We start from the raw sequence: 601 nt of genomic DNA, 5'->3' as shown, positions 1-601 counted from the left end.
GATAATAATAAAAGAATCAACTGGCCATTGGGACTCATTATACAATTGATACAGGGTGGTGATGGCCACATACGAGTTGTTAAGGTGCGAACCAGCACTGGTGTTTTGACAAGACCTGTACAACGGATTTATCCGCTAGAGTTTCAGTGTAGCTCAGACGATTTGACTCCTTTGTTAGAAGAGAGTAATACAAGTGTAACTCCAGAAATTGACACAACACTTGTACCTATTATTGATTCAGTCCCAGACTTACCTGATGTTATATCTCCACCTAGGCATTCAATAATGACTCCACCTGTGTCACCTAGAGTGACAAGAGTATCTGATAGACGTAGTGATTCAGAGAACACATTATTACCTCAGAATCACATTACAAGACATGGACGTAATGTGAGAAAACCAACTAAACTTGACCTGTAAATACCTAATACTTGATAGAAAGAGGAAACGAATTTGATGATTAAGTTTGGTTGTATTTTCTATTCACTGTAATTGTTTAATTTTATTGACTGTATTGTTAAGGTAACGTTTATTTTTCAGATACTCATTTTGTTTTACCTGTACGATACGTAGGTACTGATTCTTTGCCTTTTTTAGGATT

The 601-nt window shown here is 36.3% G+C and overlaps 1 long non-coding RNA gene across 1 annotated transcript in view; it reads right to left on the bottom strand.

The window, feature by feature from the left end:
* Nucleotides 1-595, bottom strand: part of LOC113473242 — a 10,394-nt gene extending 9,799 nt beyond the window's left edge. The window contains exon 1 of the long non-coding RNA XR_003395273.1: nt 415-595. This is a non-coding gene — a long non-coding RNA (uncharacterized LOC113473242). The remainder of the gene's footprint in view (nt 1-414) is intronic.
* Nucleotides 596-601: the final 6 nt, after the last annotated feature.

This window comes from Diaphorina citri, unplaced genomic scaffold, assembly GCF_000475195.1.
Source record: "Diaphorina citri unplaced genomic scaffold, Diaci psyllid genome assembly version 1.1 scaffold20570, whole genome shotgun sequence".
Lineage (NCBI taxonomy): Eukaryota > Metazoa > Arthropoda > Insecta > Hemiptera > Psyllidae > Diaphorina > Diaphorina citri.
Note: the sequence above shows the minus strand (reverse complement) of the source record. Positions and strands in the feature narration are given on the sequence as shown.